Source organism: Pleurodeles waltl, chromosome 10 (assembly GCF_031143425.1).
Source record: "Pleurodeles waltl isolate 20211129_DDA chromosome 10, aPleWal1.hap1.20221129, whole genome shotgun sequence".
Classification (NCBI taxonomy): domain Eukaryota; kingdom Metazoa; phylum Chordata; class Amphibia; order Caudata; family Salamandridae; genus Pleurodeles; species Pleurodeles waltl.
In genome coordinates, this window is record NC_090449.1 from 858,146,431 (window position 1) to 858,167,894 (window position 21,464).

At 47.1% G+C, this 21,464-nt stretch overlaps 1 protein-coding gene across 2 annotated transcripts in view; it reads right to left on the bottom strand.

Annotated features, from left to right (window-relative positions):
• Positions 1-21,464, bottom strand: part of ADAM22 (ADAM metallopeptidase domain 22) — a 1,118,190-nt gene that overhangs the window by 472,002 nt on the left and 624,724 nt on the right. The gene's annotated exons all lie outside the window — the stretch shown is intronic.

The window sequence follows — 21,464 nt, forward strand, 5'->3', positions numbered from 1 at the left end:
TACTTTCACACACTGAGAATAGGTACTGTGACTGTGATGACGCAAAGACAGTCATTACCAATAGCACTGGTTTAGTATATTGGGTCCGAATTACCCAAGAGGTCAATGGTGCCCCTTTTGTGCCAGTGCACAGTCACAACAAGAGTGCTAGGCCCAGATCAGGCCTTGCAGTCTGCAGTGCACGCGCTAACTCCATGAATGAGTCCATCTACTGAAGACTGTACAGAAAAGAAACATCAAGCATCAGTGCACTTGCAGTTTTGATTCTGTGCGGGTGCCCCTAACACTTGAGGCCACTGCCACCAACTCAAGGGGTATCACTGTGCTGTGGCTGCCCACACTATCAGTGCCTCGGTGTTCAGTTGGTTTTTGCACACAAAATTATAGGAGTTGCCCGGCAGAATGTTTTGATGTACTCCTTAGACTCCTGTCTCTCACAGATGTTTAAATACCTTAGCTGAATATGACCCTGTCTCAAGAGTTGCAGCCCTGGTTTTGTGCTCTACAAACACCTATGTATATATACATGCATACATACAGGAGAACGTCTGGCATGTCTTGATGTCAGGGTGCCGACTCTAACTGTTCCTCGAGAGCCATGGTGGGCACAGTCTGTAAATACACCACACTGTGGAAGGTGGCTGGAGGCTGTGATCACTCTCAAAGTGCTGCTTTCTGGGTTGTGCGCACTCAACATGTCCCTAGAGTTACTCTTTCCCACTGCATCTAAGTCTAAAAGATGCAATGTGCACCCTTGCAAAGCCAATCTCTAATTTCCAAGCAAATGGAGGATGCCAACGTACAGCCAGGGTACTTCAGAAAAGGCTACATAAACATATGCATTCCCTTGTATGTACAAATTGCCCATGTAATGCAAAAATAGCTAGTAGGCCTTGCTAAAGACTCGAGAGTTCTGATGAGATATTAGATCAGGCCAAGAGTCACTAGCAAGACACACCTTTATGGGAGGAGCAGTTTTTTATGCCAACCCCAGACTGAGGCTTTCAGCATGCTGGCTTGAAGAAGGGACATTAATTGTGGATTTTAGCTCAAGACAGTTTGTTTCTCAATTAACGTAAATTATTTTTTTACCACAGATATTGACTTTGCCAAAGCATCCTTTGAGAGACTAAAACGAGAAGCGCTGGATACAATCATCATAACTGTCCCTTCGTTATCTCAATTCCAAATGTCTCTTGGTTTTCTGGCCCACTTAATGATTAATCTGAGATGCACAGATTTCCCCATCCTGATTCTCATAGCTTAACATGCGCTATTTGCTACCTCTAAATGGAGAGCCACCTCAACCAAGTAACATCCTGCCATGGATATTCATTGCATAGATAGGGAACCAGAAACATTGATTTAGGGAAAGTGACTGCCCTGGCTCATTAGGCAGCTCCTTGCTAAGAGTTCTGCACGTTTCTGTCCAATGTTAGCGATGATAGTTCATGCAGATGTTTTCTAGCATTGGAATAGTAGTAGTAGCAATTTTATTCCTCTAGTACAAATACAGGACAACACGGCCTAAAACACACAGAAACAAACAGAACCTGAGGAGCATGCCTCTCATGTAACAGGCCTTAAATCTCTATGGAGAATGAATAATTGAATATGTTACTAGTAGAACTGTGCTCTTGACAACTTGATAAACATGCTACATGTTTGCTGTAGGAAGCTGTCTCTCTATATGGTAAGAAGTACACTGTGCAGAGAATTCAGTGGCTCCCCAATTGGTTTGCAGAAGCAAAAGTAGATTGGACTAATGCTCTATTTTGTGGTAGTGTGGGCGAGCAATAGGCTTATCAGAGGGTAGTGCTAAGCATTTGTTGTAATCACCAGTTGCGGCTCGCATCGGTAATGAGGAGGGGGGTTGGCACTTGCGGGGGGCAACCCGCGAGAGCGGGTAAAAAAATTCATTAAAATAAAATAAAAACGTACCCGCTGCTCGCCTTGCCTCACCTCTCCTCCGTTTCCTCAGGCTGCAGGCACGCACAGGCTCCCAGCCTGCCCTGTGGCCAATCCTGACGCTGCTCAGAGCAACATCAGGATTGGCTGGGAGCGCCCTTGCTGCGCACTTCCAGGCAGACTGAAAGCCTGTGCAGGCTCTGTCCAGCTCAGCAACAGTGTTGAGCCTACAGCGCATGTGTGTTTGGCCGGTCCGAGACAGCCGGCCAAACACACATGCGTTCTGAGGGGAGGGCACAGTGCACTCCCCTTGGTGCTCATCACTCCCGTGGCCCCGCCTCTTCCACTGTATTGAACGGTTTGCAGCTTCTGCTGCTGGTGGGGGGGGAGGGGGTGACGCACCTCATCCCTAAGGGAGGAGCCGTCCTCGGGTACTCACTGAGACAATAAATGAGACACAGACTCAGAGAATAAATTCAACACCAATTTAGAAAAATAACAATTCTTTTTATATATGTTTCAAACCCAAGAACTTTGTAATCAGGTAAGTAGATTTGAAGCATAAATACTTTGCAGTTTCAGAAATCAACACAGAGCAAAATAATGTTCAGCAAACACAGGGTTAACAACGACTTATGAAATCAAACTCTGGAAACAGAGGTAAGTACTGGGTTCTGATCAGAACTACACCAACAGGTCACACCGGGCAGAAATGGGGCGGCTGGGTGCAGGAGTGCAGTAAGGCGTTGGGTGCCCAATGGTTTTCTATGTGAGTTGGACCTCGTGACAAACAGGCTGCAGGGTCTGGCTAGGAAACCAGTCAGGGACAACAAGCAGGTAGGTAGTAGACTTGGGGTGCTCTGGGACGTAAGTGCACCTTTGGTCCTTCTCTCCAGGCCTCAGGGGCGACGGTTGCAGGGGTGTCCTTAGGCATCAGATTTTCTCATCCAGGAGCACTCACAGTCAGGGGTCCTGTGTGTTGAGGCTGCAGGCATCGTCGGGGAGTCCAGCAGGGGATGGACTCGAGCTCTTAGGAGCTGGGGGATGTCATTGGCACCAGTGACCCACCTCAGATGCGGTCAGGGGCGATGGGAGCAGTGGTTGCTGGAGGTGTCGGGTTTTCTCTCACTGCAGGCATCTTGGGTGAGTCCAAGATGGATGAGACCACACTGGACGTGGTCTCTGGGCAGCAGGGGAAGCAAAATGGCACTGTTGGTTGGCTTCACTTCGGGTCGTGGACTTTGGGTGCAGTTGTCACTTCAGGTGGGCATAACCCTAACCCTAGTGGTCTAATTCCTTTCCAAACAAGGTGGAGGAATTTAAAAGGTAGTGTCCACTTCAGCTCATCCAACTTAGGGGTGGGACTGGAATTAAGTTGGCACACTTCCTTATCTGCCTAAGTTTCTCATTTGTGCTGCCACCAAAAGTGGGGTCAGGATGGGGGGTCGGTCATATCCACCATCTGGAGAGACCTGGGTCGCATTACAATGGCTGCTAGACCTTTGAAGCTCCCCGCCCTGCAATGTCCATCCTGCCTAGGTGAGGTGGTAACACCTCCGCCCAGGGCAGGCTTGTGTTTCAGGCCCTTGAGAGTGCTGACTTTCACCTTGGGGGAGGGGGGTTCAGAAATGAGTCTAGGGTGGCAGAACTGGTCAGGACCAGTTAGCTAGCACACTAGTAGCTGGCTGGTTTTCAGGAGGCACCTCTATGGTGTCCTCTGTGTGCATTTATTAATAAATCTACCACCAGATTCAGTGAGGGTTTATTATTGTGAGATGTTTGATACCAAATATCCCACGGTTCAGGGAAGCCATCATGTAGCGGGAGAACTCGTAATGACCAGTATCCAGCGCACACATTTAAAATGGTTTCCCTGTTCACTTACTATGTCTCAGGATCGACAGAGACATAGCAGGGGCAAATTTGCTCATGCATATATGCCCTCATGTGTTCCCTGATGCACCTTGCCTTAGGGGTGACTTACAGCTGGCACATGCAGTGATAGGGGACGCGGCACACAGAGGTGTGTGACAGGTCATGTTTTCAATTTAGCCTGCACCACTGCATGCAGTCGGCAATTGCAGCACTGTTTGGGTTTAGTGAGGAGTCCCTGTGGGTGACACAACTGGTGCTGCAGCCCTTAGGGACCTTCCATAGTACCCTAGGCCCTAGGTACAAAGGATACCATTTACTAGGGACTTACAGTGGGTGCTTAAGTGTGTGCCAATTGTGCAGAACAACTGTGCAGTGTTGGGGAAAGAGATCTGACACAGGGGACCTGATTAGCAGCGACCCAGTGCTCTAAGAATCAAAACCTCATCAGAAACCAGACAAAAGTGGGGGCTAACCATGCCAAAATGGTGGTTTCCTACATTTATCAAGTCATTAATAACTAAGTAACCAATGATGTAGATGTGAGTACAGTCCTGCCTGCTTATGTAATACTATGCATGTATACTTACTTACAAAGTGCAAACACAGCAAGAGGACAATGTCGCACTCAGCATAATGGTTAGGGGTGTGGAAAAGTGGAAGAATGTGTAAGAGAACAGGAACAAAATAATTTAACAACATGTACATTTCACGTAGAGAGGTGGACTAAAACCAGAGTACTTTGAAGGCTCCATATCTGTGACAGATGTAGTGATCTTTGAAAATATTTCGTTTTTAGCTTACTTCTAAACTGTGGGAGACATTGGGTTAATCTAAGGAATGTTCTTCCAAATCCCTGCTGAACTGCTTGCGAAGGCTTAACAGCTAGATTTATTTTTTCACATTCCTCAATTTCACATTCAGAGATATGATTGATCCAAGTGTTTCTTTGAACTACCAATTTCTCACACACAGCAGCAGGTCTTAAAGATAATATGAGCATGGAGTGATAGTCAGTGCAGGTTTGACAGAATGAGAATGAGAGGTTTGGGTTTCATTAGGCCTTTCATGAATAAAGGAGCAGAGTACAGCACAGTCTTTAGTGAATAACTTTTTGGGGGACTTTAACTTCAGTCTGGAGGATTAGAAGTGTAGATAGTTTAGGGATGGGATGTTAAGTTGTGGTCTCTCGCAACTCGTCAATGACCTTGCACATAGGGCATGCCATACATTTGAAGGTAGGTTTTCCAATGACCCTCGCCTTAACATTCGTTCTGTGGTTGATGCTGGGCAGGCTGAGGCATTAATCCTCTTGGATCTATCCACAGCCATCAATACCATTTCACCTGCTCTGCTAGCTGATCGGCTGCAAAATTTGAGGCATTCTGGGTCAGCATTAGATCTCTAAACATCCTTGTTATGAACCAATTTAGTTCTGATCCCATCATTCTTCTAAGTGATGCCTCAGGGCTCCTCCCTTGAATCTGACTCTTTTTAATCTCTATGTCTCCTCAATGGCTAAGCTGATACGGTCCTTTGGACTGCAGGCTCTATCCTATGCCGATGACACACAAATAATCTTGTCCATCCCTAAGGATACTGAAGCTACTGCCGGCAATTTTAATAAATGTATGCAGGCAGTAGCTACTTGGATGTGTAGCAACTATCCTAGACTGAATGGTGATAAGACTGGGGTCTTGATTTTTGGCAATCAATCCTCCATTTGGAATAACTCCTGGTGGCCAGACAGATTAGGGGCATGACCCATTCCATCAAACTCTGCCAAAAATATGGGAGTGCTAGTGGATATCAAGCTATTATTTGACCTTCAGGTCAATCGTACTGTATCCACTTGTTTTTGGATTATTAGGAACTTGAGGAAGGTGTTCCCCTATATCCCTCTGAAAGCAGGTAGTTCTTGCCTTGATTTCATCTAAGATAGACTACTGAGATACACTTTATCTAGGGATCAATAAGTCAGCAATTCCTAAGCTACAGCTAGTACAGAATGCTGCCATAAGATTCATACTTGAAATTGCTAAATATCAATCAGTCTCAACAGGGATCTCCAAATTCCATTGGGTTCAAACATATTACCTTTAAGGCTTTATGTATTGTTCATAAGGCAGTGCAAAATACCTCGGCCAGAGGACTGACAATAATGTTCCAGGTATATGTCCCCAATAGACAGCTTCAGTCTGTCAGCTACAATCTTGTAGTCGTTCCTAAATTTAGGAAGATCAGGTGGGGTGGTAGGGCCTTTTCTGTAGCTGCAGCAAAACTTTGGAATTCCCTCCCACGAGCTATCAGTGATCTGCAGGAACACAATAGCTTTTAGAAAGGATTGTAGACCTGGCTTTTCACCCTTTAACTAATTTCCAGCACTTGTCATTATCAGATATGAGAATTTTTCTTTCTGTCTTTTTTTGGAGCTCTCCTTTTAGCACCTTGACACCTTGTGCTAGACATGCACTTTACAAATAAAAAAAAAAAGAAAAAGTGAAGCTCGGGATACTGGCAACTAGGCCACTGCCTTATTCTAGATAAGAGAGAAACAAAGCTTTAACAGCATGTATGCCTACCAGTGAAACCTGGTACCAGCCTGTTTATTGTTTCTTGAGTTTGAAAGAAAATGGCACAGTCACTGATGAATCTGAGAACGTTTGCGCCTTGGGAAGTTTGGTATGTCTCCATTCAACTTCTTATCAGGCAGTCAGACCTGACTTTGGACATATTTGGTGTTGCTGAAAATAAGGAAGAAGTCTGTTTTTGTTGGATTGAGTTTGAGGAAGAAGCATGACATCCAGGCATGGACGGCAGGGGGTATTTACTTGAGTCTGTGTATGATTCTGTTTGGGGAGACTTTCAGACAAATATTGTGGGCAGTCAGTGAGTAGTTCAATCTTCATTCTTTTGTTGCAAGGAGTCCAAAAGGATCACATAGAGATTGAATATCAGCATGATGTGGAGGTCTGGTAGTGCACCCTGGATGAATATCATTTAAATATGTGGTCCCAGACAAGTTGAATAGATGTTGGTTATGGCTTGATGATTACCAATGTTAAAAATGGTTGCAAAATAAAATGGGACCGGAGCCATGCACTGCCATTTTCTGATGTCACAAGTATTGTTCATAACTTGGATCCTTACTATCTCAGTAATGCAATATATTGTTGAGCTGGAATGGTAGTCATGAAAGTGTTATTAATTTAGCTTTGTAGCTGGATGGTGAATGCGTCCTAAATTCTCTTCCCATGTAATGGAAGTCGAGAATAGATCTACAACTGGCAAGTTCACCATGGTCAAGAATTGCTTTCTAAAACAGATGAAGTATTTGTTTTGTTCTGGGAGTGCTTGTGAATATACCCTGTGCAAAGCAGATATTGAGTTATTGAGGAGCAGTGTGAAAACCTCTCCAGAGATAAACTTTACAGTGGAATACACCAAGGTGAAATCTTTTTATATGGAGTGCCTAGGTGTGGGAAGGATGTCAGTGAGGTGTTCACTTGAGTGTGCCTAGGAGATCCACTTTGGCATGCTGTATGGTAAGATCGGAGGAGTGTTGGTAACTAAACTGATGCTGTAAATCTTGTCAACATCATCAGTAAACTGACTGATGGAATCCTATTGGTATGTTCTGGTGTCTTTGAGCTGGAAGTGGACTGTCACAATGTCTTATGAACATGGCAGCTAAACTTTTGAAAAGAGGAGTATACCTTGCATAGGGAAGATGACACATGCAAAGCCTTGAGGCTCTGCTCAAGGCCAAGAACATATCCTCTAGGGTATATCCTTTTAAATGCTGACAATGTTTTAACAGCAAGGCATGGCGCCCAGAATGTTCAGGCACACGGAGAATTAGCGACCATAGCATAGGGCGGTATACTCCTGCAAAAAATAGAAGAAATGTGCCTCCCTCATCCTCATCCCTGGAATGTGCAAGCTGCAGGCCTACCACAGCCACCTGTGCTACGGAGGCTAGGCACAACAGGGGAAGCGTTTGGGAGGTGGGACATCCTGTAGAAGTAAAACAAGCAAAACAGGTCGCAGAAGATGAAGCAGCTCAGGAACGGAATAAGCAGAAAAGACGGCTATGAGCATGAAGGGGAGCTCTGAAGTGCAAGGCCATGTTTAAGGAAATGGGAGACGCTCCAGCTAAGGGAAATCCACAGGGCAACACAGAGAGTGCACAGGTCCTAGATTTCCCTACCTCTCTGAAGTCGGGATCCCCGCTAGACCCCGCCCCTCCCGCCATCCTTGCTCAAGGATACGAAGTCATAGGCCCAGTCCTCACAGAATTGCTCAACACTTCCATTACTAAAGGATCGGTGGACAGCCTATGGAAGCATGCAATAGTCAAACCATTGCTGAAAAAACCCAACTTGGATCGAGCAGTGTTGAAGAATTTCAGGCCCATCTCCCTTTTACCTAGTCCCGCTAAGATTTTAGATAAACACATCAACTCACAGGTCTCCACTTTTCTCGAAGCCAATAGTCTTCTTCATCCCACTCAGATGGGTTTTAGACCAGGGCATAGTATGGAAACAGCGCTTCTGGCTGTCATGGAAGAAGCTAGGAAGTGTGTAGATCAGGGACACACCACCGCAGTTATTATGCTGGACCTGAGTGCAGCATTTGATACGGTTGACCATCAAGTGTTAATCCGAAGGATGAGGAACATCGGTATCAGGGATCAAGCACTGGTGTGGCTGACGTCCTTCTTAGAAGGTAGATCGTTTCAGGTTTTGGACCATACCCATCTGTCCGACAAACTACAGAGTAAGTGCTGTGTTCCACAGGGCTCTTCTTTGAGCCCTACTTTATTTAATATATACATGGCCCCGCTAGCTACACTGGTAGAGTCTTTTGGGTGAACGCTGGTGTCCTATGCTGATGACACTCAATTGGTCACGTCTCTTTCTCTTCCAACGTGGATTTGGAAGGGGCCATATTATCCACCTGCCTACAAGCTGTCTCAGATTGGATGGCTGATAGTAAATTGCAATTAAACGAAGAAAAGACAGAACTAATGATTCTGGGCCCAGAACCTAGATTAGGCACTCAGAGAAGGTTTCCCACAGCGTTGAGGGATCTTCCGCCCCCTAAGAAATCGATCAAGAGTTTGGGGATCTGCCTAGACCCTCTTTTGACATTGGATATCCACGCTAAGCATATATCCTCTACTTGCTTTAGCCTCCTCAGACTTCTGAGGAAGGTCTTCTCCATCTTACCAGCCTTGGCTAAGAGACTTATTGTGCAAGCCACCATCCTTTCAAGACTTGATTATGGTAACGGACTTTTCCTTGGCTCCCCATCCTACATTAAAAACAAATTGCAAAGGGTCCAAAATGCCGCTGCCCTGCTGCTTTTGGACATTCCAAGATGGTCATCTGTAAAGACGGGTCTAGTTTCTTTACATTGGTTACCTGTCGAACAGCGGATAAAATGGAAGGCCCTATGCTATATACACAGGTCCCTTCATGATAAGGGTTCCCCTCTTCTGAAGACTATTGCTACTTTCTATAAACCGAATAGAGCTTTGAGATCTGCCACCCTTGCTTTGGCTACCCTACCCAAAATAAAGAAAACCAAATGGGGTGGAGCCACCTTGGCCTTTTTGGGAGCCAAGTTGTGGAATTCCCTTCCTCCCAGCCTACGGCTGATGAACCAAGAGTACAATTTTCGGAAGGCCCTAAAAACTTGGTTATTTTAGACCTGGCTCTGCCATTTTTATTTTTGGTCTTGGTCCTTTAGCGCTGGGAAACCCCAGGGTAGCCATGTGCTTTATAAATAGTATAACATAACATAACATAACATAACATGTTGCCTGCCATGCATGATCTGTTGAAATCACAAAAGACAAGCGAGAACTCGAGCAGCAGGCCATAAGCTGGAAACAAGGTGTAGGTCCGCAGCAAGTGCATGGGTGATCTAAGAGAGGTGGATGAGAAGGAATGCAGAGCAGGGAGTGAAGGGGTTCTGGGGAGTGTCTGACAGTCACAAGAAAAAGCAAGGAGACAGCACAGGCTGATGCTGTCCGACAAGAGAAACAATGATGCGAAAGACTACACATATAGAGGGTGATTCAGAAAGATCAGTCTGGGAAGGGAGTGGTAGGCTGGCTGAGGTACTATGAGAGACAACCATGGACTCAGCACTGACGCGTGGAGTCTGGCTATGTGACCGAATGCAGAGGGGAAAGTCAAAACTTGCACCTGGAGGTGCACATGAGGAAATGTCCAACAGTGGGTGGAGGGGTCACACATGAATAGTAGCCATAGGGGTACATAAGGGGAGACTACTAAGAGAGTGCCAGAAGGAAAGATTGGAGGACAGCATGAATCTGCAACTGGGGGAATAAGACAGACTTGCTGCAGTAAGAGAGGTGAACCACAGAGTTTGACGGGGGTCACAAGAATGACTGTCAGTGTGTAATCAATGCTCTCCCACTAGACAGGAGGTTGGTAAATCTTCGACAATCCTTTCAAAAGATACAGGGGTCAATACTTTCAAAACCCACCGCTAGAAGATAAAAAGACACTGGCAGCTAGTGCACGAAACAGCATCCTGTGGGGAACGGCAGTCTCGATATGCCAAACTTGACAGATAAATCAGCAAAGAGAAGTTACTAAAGAGGAATCTCACCAACTAGAGGACACCTAAAAGGGCTCCTCCAACACATAAGAAAGGAATGGAAAGAGGAATTGAAACATGAACCACTAGAAATCCACCAGGGCCTTATAGAAACTGTATCCTCACTGAGGTTAGATGTTGACCATTTAAGCAAGAGTGGATGAAACAGTGGCAAAAAACCCCAACTCTGGTGAGAGAGAGGTGTGAAGAAATAATTGCAGTTGAAGATGAAATCTCCACTCTGATCGACAAATGTGAAGATGTGGAAACCTGTCCTGGACACAAAAACATTAGGATGCACTACAGTAATAAGTATCGTATTTTAACTTTTAGGAGGGAGAAGTGAGCACTGACTGTGTACATGGAATAGGTCAAGGGTGGCAGTCTAGCACACCCACTCAAGAGGATATTCTCAATAAGACTACCTTTTTTTTCCAAAAAGAACCGTTGACGAAAAAAGCCCAGGGCTAGACACCTATGATATACAATGGCTAAAAAATAATTGATCAAAAACCACTCTCATGAAGAGAAGGGACTTTGAACTCCTGACAATGAAACAATGGATGAAACATCAGAATCTGATGAAGCTTTCCATGTGAACTATAATTTCAGGTTGGTGAAAAGGACCATCTTGTAACTTATGTACAAAGAGGCCTAGAAGTGCTTGGTATGGAGCAAGCCACTGCCCACTCGAGCCAAACCATGGGCAGGGAATGTAGAAGACACATGCCACAGGTATTTGTGGAGTTGAGCTCAAATCAGAGCTCTGGTTAACAATGTTCTGCTTACTGAGGGAGGGGTGGGGCTCAACTGGCTCAGAGAAAGGGATTTTGGGACAGAGAGGGATTCTATACATTGGCAAAAGGAATGTTTTCATAGTGGAAGCACTAGAAACCTTCAAGGTTTTATCACTTAATGTAAGGGGGCTGAATGTCTCCCCACAATGCTCCAGGATCTACACCCTGCTGGAATCACAGAAGCTGAAACTGTTCTATTGCAGGAGACACAAATGGAAAGGGAAGGCTTGGAACAATGCTCCCCTAAACACTAACTCATACAGGTATACAATTCAACTCAAAGTGACAAATATGGTGTGGTAAGTTTGAAAAGAACCACACTGAGAATGACAATCCTAGAACCACTCTCTGGCAAACTGGGAAGTTGTATGTTTGCCAAGGGCAGAATGGTTGCAGAAATATTGACTAACACCACGATATAAGCCCTAAATCTGGGTCATGACCCCTTGGCACATAGGCTCAAAGACCGCCAAACCCGCGGATGCCAGAAGACTACCAGTGTTGGTGGTCTTCCGTGCACCAGATCACGAGTACTGAAGGATTTCTGCCACATTTTGGGAAGAAATTCTTTAATAGTCGTGATGGCGGTCGGTGGCGCATGGGTGATTCCACCACCCAGTCCAAAAGGACTCTATCAGCTGTATTACAATCAGTAATAAGGCCTGGTGGTGTCCTGATTGCGGGAAGGGTGAGAGGGTGGGGGGTGTTGTGTGTGCATGTGTGAGTGAGTGTTGTATGCATGTGTGCATGTATGTATGTTTGCATGCGTGTATGAGTGGTTGAATGTATGTGTGTCTGCGTGGTTGAATGCTTGTATGGATGTTGAAGTGAGCGCACGTATGAGTGTTGAAGTGAGTGCATGCATTGGATGTTGATGTGAGTGTGTTTATGGATGCTTGTGAGTGAATGTGTGTATGTCTGTGTTGGTGTATGAGTGTATGCGGGGTGCATGAATGAGTGTATGCGGAGTGCGTGTGGGTGTCTGTGTGCGTACATGCGGGGTGCGGTGCTGTACTGGTATGGGGTGGGAGGATTTGGGTGCTGTAATAGAGTGGAGTGGGGGCGCTGTACTAGAGGGCGGTGGCAGGTGCTGTAGTAGAGGTGGGGTGGGGACGCTGTTCTATTAGGGGGGTGAGGGTTATGGTATGGAGGGGGATGTTGGGCTTCCGCGGGGGATGGGGAGTCATCTGCTGGTGACAGGAAAGCAATTTCTGTCACCAGCAGCCTTTCCGCCAGGGTTTTCATGGCGGCTCCTAATACCGCCGGCAGTCTTCATTGGACCACCGGTTCAGAGATGCTAATATCTGGCCCGGCGGGTCCAACTGCCCTGGCGGTACAAGTGAGGATGTGGCGGGTTGGCAGAGGCCAACCCGCCACACTCATAATGTGGCAGTCTTAACCGCCAGCCCATCAGTGGTGAAAACGCCACCGTGGACCTGGCAGTCAGAAGACCGCCAGGAGCATAATGAGGGTCATAGTGTGTTACGTAAACTGAAAGGTTTTGCAGAAGGAACTTTTATATAGGAGGGAGACTGCTGGGGAACAGGACAGATTGTGGTGAGAGGCTGGAGATACAACGTATCCTGGGTGTAGGTGGCTAAAGACCTAAAGAAGCAGTATCTAGAGGATTCACAAAGGACTTTACATCCAACCGATAAAGACTATACTTATGACAAGTATAACATACTCTAAGATAGACATGTTTAACCTATTGCAAAACACACTATTGGGTTTCGAGTAGCCTGCATTGACTCCTTCATGATATCTAACCATGCTCTGATCAAACCCAGGTTACACAACCTAATGTCCCTGTCGAGAGACTGGAAGGGTTGTAAACAGAACCAAACATGCCCGAACCATGCATGCCTTAACAACGCGGTCGAAACCACAACCGTGTCTTTTTCATGCATGCCTTTACCACACGTCTTCACAACAAATTTCATTGTAAAAGCATGCTTAGTAAAGGCATGAGTGGAAACGGCATGCGTGGTTCTGTCATACAACCCCCCTCTTAACCTAAAAAGGTACCCCAAACCCCCACCTGCCATGAGGCCCTAAACTACTCCCATCCCTAATAAGTGAACTACTCAGGCACCCTCCACCCGCCCTCAGCCCTAAAACCTTCCCCACCCCTAATAACTAAACTACTCCCATCCCCCCACCCACCTTAAGCCCTAAAAAAACTACACCAACCCTCACCTTCACCCGTGCCCCTAAAAACTAAAGTACCCGACACCCCACCCGGCCCTAAGCCCTAAAGCCTTCCCCCACCCCTAATAACGAAACTACCCCGACCCCCCACTCACCCTAAGCCCTATAAAATAAACACCTCAGCCCCCACTCCTGCCCCTAAAAACTAAACTACCCCAACACCCCCAACCACCCAAGCCTAAAACCTTCCCCACCCCTAAAAAGTAAACTACCCCGACCCCCTACCCATCCTAAGCCCTAAAAAAACTACCCTGACCCCCCACCGAGCCCCTAACAAATAAACTACCCCAACCCACCCACCCACCCTAAGCCCTAAATTCACCACACTGCTAAAAACTACCCCTCAACCATAGCCCTCACCCCACTTACTTCACTGCGTCCACTCACGATCCTTAATCGTCTTCTCTCTTCCCTTCTCCCACCCTTCCTTAAACCTTCCCCTCTCCTAAAAAATAAACTACCTGCCTCTTCACTCTGCCCATAAAAAAGTCTATCCTGATCCCCCACCCACCCTAAACCCTCAAACAAAAACCTAGCCCAACCCCCACCCCACCCCTAAAAAATAAACTACCCTGAACTCCCACCCATTCTAAGCACTAAATCCAATACCACTTACCTCACCGCGCCCTCTCCCGATCCCTCCTTCTTTCCTCCTGCTCTTCCTTAAACCTTTCCTGCCCCAAAAAAATAAACTACACCATCCCCCAACCCTAACCCCTAAAAACTAAACTTCCCCAACCCTCCCACCCCACCCCTACAAAATAAACTACCCAGTCCCCCCCACCCTAAGCCCTAAAAATGAAACTTACCCAAATGCATCTCACCCACCATAAACTCTTAATTCACCCCCACCCCTAAAAACTATCCCCCAACCCTGCCCCAGCCCCACTTACCTCAGCGTGTACTTTCCCAATCCTCTAGACTGCGCTCTGCCTTTTTCTGTGCCTTAACCATGCGTATGCGTAGTTGGACACATGCATGGTTAAGGCAGAATAAAAGGCAGTCATGGTACCGACAAGCATTGTCCCACTTGTATGGGAAACGTCTGCGTTGTTTAGAACGCGTTGGGACGTTTCCTGACTGGAAGTGGTGCTTGGGGAGGCTCATATTACAAGATGTAGCCAAATGGACCAAAATTAAAGAAACAATTAAAGATTCATTATGAATGAAACTCAGTGATTCACAAGACACATTTAGTGAAATTTTGCCGGATGCCCTCACGGTGGTTGTGAGAGGGAAACTACTGGCCCTCACAGCAGCCTCTAAAAGCAATAGAGAATTAACACAATGTAAATACTTGAGCAGGGACTGCATCAGACTGAGGACAAATATAAAATAGAGGTACCGGGAGAGACTTTCAATTCCTGCTGGTCATGAACGGCCAAATTAAAACTCTTCAGATCAATAGGTAAGAGAGAGCTCTAATTTTCCTAAAACACATGGTTTACAATATGGATAAGAAGATCCACACACTGTTTGCCTCAGTGCTTTAGTTGTCAATAAAAACGTGTCGATGCTCAAAGCTCTCCTCTTAAACACGGGGCTGCTGCAATAAAATGTGCGAACACGGAATACTGAGGCAGCCTAATCCTGAAGCCGTCTCGAGCCTCATTAATCCATTTACAGCCACTCCCCGCCCCCTCAGCTCACTCTTGCCGGTTCCTGCTTCCACCTTTCTGACGCTTTTCCGTTTTTCTCTTCCTCCGTCTTTCTCATATGAGCCTTTTGCTGGCAGTAAATGCTTGAGGCAGAAAAATAAGCGTCAGCCATCAAAAATAAGTGCTGGTGCTTAGCACCGGAAGCAACAAGCACAAATTAAGCACTGGTTTGCCTATGATGTCACAGGAAAAAAGAGTTGCTCTATCATAACTGGAATAAAAGATGAACAAGGATTGTTCAATATAGAGAGAGGGAGAAGGAAAACCTATTTAGGTTTAAGATTTGTTTTTATCAATATCAGTAAAGTGACAGTTGTCCACCTACATCCGCTGGCCAGTGGGGGGTCATCTAACTTGGTTACCATGTGCTAAAAGTAAGAACAAGATACATTCACAATAAGGGGAAAAGGTTGGGTGGTATCAGGAATGGCTGGGGTAGAGGGGAGGGAGAGAGAACTAGACACCAGTCTCAAAGCCGTATTAGTCGTTAGCATATATGAATAAGAAGTAGGAGTTGTGGAGGGGTCTTGATCTGGGTGGGTCAGTCGAAGGATCCGCAGATAATTCTCAGTATTTGGCAGAGAGGTAGTGGATACAAGGTCCCCAGGTCTTGTCAAATAGGGGTAAGGAGTGAATCACTACAGCAGTCAACTTTTACCTTCCCCGTAGTGCTTACAGCTTATGCAGCCCGTACATGTGCTTGGGGGTCACATCTGTGCCCCATTTAGAAAGGCAAACCTTCTGGTGGCTTCCAGTGACAAGATCATCACCAGCCTCCTCGGAGACTTCAGAGGGTACGTGAAGGGATTAGGGAGGCCCAGAAAACGTAGCTGGGGAACCTGGGAATGTCTGTATCAAACATGTTGTTCACCGCACTCAGCACCTCATTTCAAAATGAATCAAGTTTAGGGCATTGCCAAAGCAGGTGTACAAGGGTGCCTGTCTCTCTGCAGTGGCGCCAGCATGCACTGTCTTTACCCGTGTTCCATTTGGCAACCCTAGCTGGTGTGAGGTACCGGTAGTGGGTGCTCTTGAAAAACAACTCCTTATTCGAAGTGTTATGGGCTGAGGCACGGGCGCAGTGAAAGATATATTTCAACTCCCTGTCTGTAAAGGTGCATTCACATTCCCTCTCCCATCTACGCCACATGAGTGACTTTAGCTGGTTTTGGAGGGTGGTGAGGAAGGTGTAAATATCAGAAAGAAGGCACTTGTCAGAGAAGCGAGTAAGGAACCATTTCTCAAAGGAAGTGAGGGGTTGGCTGGCATGGGGTCGGAACCAGGGCTGCATCCTCCAGTGGCAGATAGCCATGTCTGGCCAAGGGGCTGTAGAGGGGATCCCAAAGGTCGATTGAATCTGTGGGAAGTCCACAAGGCTATTCTTGTCAAACAGGTCACCTACCCGCTTGCAGTTGGCCTAATGCCATGCAGCGAACGCAGAGCCATATGGCGCCGGTGGAAAGTCCAGGTTCCCTATTATTGGTATCAGCGGGAACAGAGGAGTGGAAAGTTCCTGCCGAAGCTGTACCTTATCTCACACTCAAACTGTGGCGTGTACCTCTGGGAGATGTACACTCCCACAGGCCAATGTTGTTTTGGCAGCCATGGTACCTTTCAGCTCAGGATGCCCGCCACTGCATGGTCAATAAAACACCAATACTTTTCAGTGCTGGGCCGAGATCACTCCACCACTTAGTACGACTGCACTGCCTGATAGTTACATTGCAGATTAGGGACATCTAGGCCACCATCCACCTGTGAATGATATGCCTGTGACCTAGCCATCTGTGCCTTTTTGCCCTCCCAAATACAATCCCAGATAAGGGACTGGAATTTATCTAGCACCCGTGGAGAGGGCTGAAGGGGCACTGTTTGCATTATGTACAGGATTTTCGGTAAGAGTGTCATTTTGACTGCCGCCAGTTGACCCAGCCATGGGAGGCCATGAGTCTTGCACTTGGAGAGGTCTGTCTGCGTAGTCATCAGGAGGCTGTTACAGTTACGGGCCACTGTACGGTCAGGTGTAGGATTTGATGATCTAAATAGGTGATTCACTGTGTGACCGATGCAAATGGGAATTTGGATGCAAGTTGTGTTCAGGTAGCTTCAGAAAGGGTCAATTTGAGTATGAAGGAATTCTGAAGATTTGTCGTAAAGTCAGAGGCTCTCCTAAAGGCCTCGAGCTCCCCTATCACTGCACGCAGAGACGCCTGAGGGTCAGACAGTTTAAAAAGGACATATCTGTGTATAGCATAATTTTATGTTCCCTGTCCCCCCACATGAATGCCGCTATGTGTGGATCATTGCATATCCGTTTCGCAAATGGTTCCATGTAAAGGGCAAACAGTAAGGGGGACCAAGGGCAACCATGTCAGGTTCCCTGAACGATGGGAAAGGGTCTAGATAGGATCCCATTGACCAGTCCTCTGGTATTGGGGAAAGAATAACAACACCTAACCCATTGGCAAAACCGCGGTCCCAGGTCCGTGCGCATTAGGATGGTGTGGATGTATAGCCAGTGGACCTGATCAAAGGCCTTCTCTATTTCAGTGGACAGGAGAAGAGCCAGGCTGCAGGAGCGTGGCGTTTCAACCAGGAGGTGACAAAAACATGTTTTGTATTATCACTACACCCCCTCTCAGGGATGAATCCGTTTTGGTCAGGATCCACCATGCCTTGCATACAGAGAGCTAATCTATGTGCCAGGATACCTGTAAAAATTGCGGCATTGACGTTCAATAAACAAATCGGCCAATAGGAGGTGAATTCATTAGGGTCTTTGCATGTCTTGTGGATCACCATAACAGTGGCAAGTTGCATTGAGTTCGTCAGTGTACCATTGGCGCTAAATGTATTGTACAGTTGCATCAGTATAAGAGCCAGTATTGTGCCAAAGGCCTTATAAAATTCTGCACTGTAACCATCCTGCCCAGGGGCTTTACCTGGTTGCAGATGCTATATGGCCATGATGTCCTTGTTGGGGGTGATATCCCTGTCTAGGAAAGGGACCGCAGCCTGTGGTATGCCAGTTAATGAGACTGAAGACAGATAGTTAGTAATATCATCGGCCGTAAGATTCTCAGCCAAGTAAAAGGCAGTGTAAAATCGCTCAAACTCACATCCAATCTACTCACCCCAACACAGTAGGGTGCCATCAGATCCCGTTAGTTCACTCACTCTGGAGTCCGCCACCTGAACACGCAGGCAGTAGGCCAGCAGATCGCCCGCCTCGTATCCCCCCAGCATAGTATCTCTGTTTTATCTGGAGGAGTGGATATTCCACTATATTCATATCCAGTCCTTTCAATTGTTTCCAGGCTGTAGTCAACTGTCAGCAGAGAGCTAGGGAGCCAGAATGTTTGTGAGAGTCCACTAGCTTTTGCACCTTGGTTTCTAGATGGGAGCGCAAGTCGCATCTGTCTTTATTTAAACAGGTGGCAATGGCAACAAACTTGCCCCAAAGAACTGCCTTCAGGGTCTCTCACAAAAGTGAGATTGATGTGGTCGGTGTGTCGTTAGTCTCCAAGAAGGAGGAGAAAGTAGCTGAGATTTCGGTGATGGAATCATAAGTGAGAAGTCTCATGTTAAGGGGTCAAGTCCGCAGAGGCAGTAGGACAGTGGGGGGGGGGCCCTGTAGCTAAGAATAACGTTGTAGAATTGGTAATACAAGGAGAGGTAAGGGAAAAGTCAATGTGGGCATATATCTGGCATGCTGCATCACCCTAAAATGGTAGTGTCCATCTAGGGTAGAAAATGCAGACTTCTCCTTGGCCCCCTCAGTGAGAGCATTCCGCCAATATCCAGACGTTAAATCAAATGTGCTGAGATATTTGGCAGCCCCTAACTGATCAATGAGCTCATCAGCTCAGGGGATGGGGTGCGCGTCAGTCTTTGTGACTGCGCTGAATCCACAGTAATCCACACAGAACCTGAGTTCTGGAGCAGCACCAGGAGTAGCAGCTTTTGGGAACAAGACCACTGGACTGGCCCAAGTGCTATTGGAGAACTCAATAACCCCAAGGGCTAACATTTTGGATACCTCATCCTCAATGCTAGTCCTGGCCTTCTCAGTCACTCTGTAAATGTTGTGTTTTAAAGGTAGACTGTCCCCAGTGTCCACATCATGTGTACACAAATGAGTGACCCCTGGGATCAAAGAAAATAATGAGGCAAACTCTTCCAACACCTGGAGACAGTCTCTCTGTTTCTCTGGAGTCAGAGAGGTTCACACCCTCTACAGACCTATCTTTCTCTTTGGCAGACAGCTCAGGATGAGTCTCACTCTCTTCCTCCACCCCATCATCTGTTGCCAAAAGCATTGTCTATTCGGTCCTCTCAAAGTGAGGCTTGAGGCGGTTCACTCGCAGGACCCTTAAAGGGTTCCTAGGAGTCTGCAAGTTCACCAGATAGGTGACATCACTCTTGTGCTCCTCCACCTCAAAAGGCCCAGTTCAATTATCTTGGAGAGAGCGAGGCTCCACTGGGGCCATCACCCACACTTTCGGTCCAGGATGAAACTCAACCAGAGTGGCATCCTGGTCAAACCACTGTTTCATATCTTCCTGGCATGTTCCCAGGTTCTCATGGGAGAGCTTCCTGAAGCGGAAAGTCTGATTCCTAAAAGCCAACATGTAACTGAAGACATCCTGGGGGGGACTTATTGGAGGCCTTCACCAAGACTTCCCTAACCAGACTCAAAGGTCTCCTGACAGGGTGGCTATACAACAACTCAAAAGAGCTAAATCCAAGACCCCTTTGTCTCACCTCCCTGTAGGTGAACAGAAGGAATTGCAAGAGGACATCCCATTTACACCTCTGACAGGCCCATAATCATGCCTTTCAAGGTGAGGTTGAATCTCGCAAACAGACCGTTTCCTTGGGGATGGTAAGGAGGGGTAAACATGTAGGTTAGCCCACACTCCTTCCACAGAGACTTTATATATGTAGATATGAAGTTGGTAGCCCTATCAGATACCACCTGTTTGGGGAACCCCATGCGGGTAAAACCCCCCCATCCATGCACGTCCCAAAATGCTTCCCTGGTGGGTCACCCTTCCTGCTATCATTGAGTCAGCCTGGGTACCTCCCCCAGTTCAGCCACCTGTTCCCCTGTAGCATCCGGGGTGTCCCCCTCAGGTTCAGCCTCCTCCCGGACTGTGGGAACATCTTGGGTGGGTTTCCCATACCCCTTGCCCTTCCTCCTTCTTCCTCCACTCTTTCAGGCTCCAGGGCCTCATGATCACCCTGATGGGCTGCCATTGACCGAATGGACACCCACCAAGGCAGACCCAACATTTCCAAGTGAGACCTGTGTTCCACCTCCTTCCAAGGGGAATTCTCCAGGTCTCTGCCAAGCAGACAATCTACAGGCATGATTGGACTCACAGCTACTCTCAAGGCACCTGAGACCCCCCCCCCATTCAAAGGGGACCTGCGCCACTCTGCACAGGGGCTCTGATTTGTCTACCGCAACTACTTGATGTAGTGCATGGGGAACTACCTGTTCCTCAGACACCAGCTGATTTCTCACAGTAGTCACACTGGCTCCCGTGTCTCCCAGAGCCTTCCTTCTCTGTCCATTGGTGGTCACCCACTGCCTGTATTTTTTAGTGTTCTCAGGCACGAGGGACCAATCTTACTGTCTCCTAGTGAGACAAGGATCATCTCAGCTGGCTCCCACCCACCTGGAACAAACTCCTCCCCAAGCGCTACACTGGCCAAACCTTGGGTCTGAGCATCAGTGACTGCTGGTGTTCACTTGTGAAATTTGGGATCCCCCTCACATGACACACCTGGTCACATGCATAGCACTTGCGGGGACCCCTCTCTGCAGGATTCCCTGTAGAGATCCATGGTTTCTTTTCACAGGGCTTGGAATCGTTACCCTGGGAACTAGGTTGGGGCCCTTAGAGAACTCCCCCTGTTTACCCTTATCGCCCCACTTCTTCTGATGAGGACCCTTCCCACCCTTGGCATGGTCTCCCCCATATCTCTTTTGGACCCTGGTGCTCTCCCAACAGTCCGCTTTCTACGCAGGCTGCCTAGGGTCAGTCAGCTTGCTGTTAATTAGGTGCTGGTGCAGCTCTTGAAAACAAAGACTGTACAAGTGCTCTCAAGCAATTATGTTGTGAAGCCCTTTATAGGTTGTTACCTTACTGCCCTTCACTTAACCATCCAGTGACCTGCAAAATGAATCAACACATTCTAACCATGTTTGGCATTCCTTCTTTTTGTAGGACCTAAACCTGTCCTTACACTGCTCAGGGGGGAGGCCATACCTTGTGTGTAGGGCATCCTTCATTATGGTATAGGTGAGTCACTGAGGATCCCCTAAGGATGTCAAGGTATCCCTCCTTTCCACCTCAAAGTGCTTCCACAGACCCAC